The sequence below is a fragment of the Bison bison genome, unplaced genomic scaffold, assembly GCF_000754665.1.
Source record: "Bison bison bison isolate TAMUID 2011002044 unplaced genomic scaffold, Bison_UMD1.0 scf7180017845511, whole genome shotgun sequence".
Taxonomy (NCBI): Eukaryota; Metazoa; Chordata; class Mammalia; order Artiodactyla; family Bovidae; genus Bison; species Bison bison.
This window is the reverse complement of record NW_011476084.1, coordinates 2,950-3,157: the sequence shown is the minus strand read 5'-3', so window position 1 is coordinate 3,157 and position 208 is coordinate 2,950.

The following is a 208-nucleotide window of genomic DNA, read 5'->3' as shown; positions in this document are numbered from 1 at the left end:
CGAGTAACATCTTCTTCCTGGGAGAATAAAGACAGAGGAAGTACAGATTGGTTGTCAGTCAAATCAGATGGAAGATGCTTAAAATTCTTCAGAAGGAAAAGGGTAAATCACAGTTAACTGGTAGTGTGGGAAGCTTTTGGAATGGGAAGTTGTCTTTCAAGTTCAACTCAGTTATTCATGGAACAGATATAGTTCATTAACTTTTTAA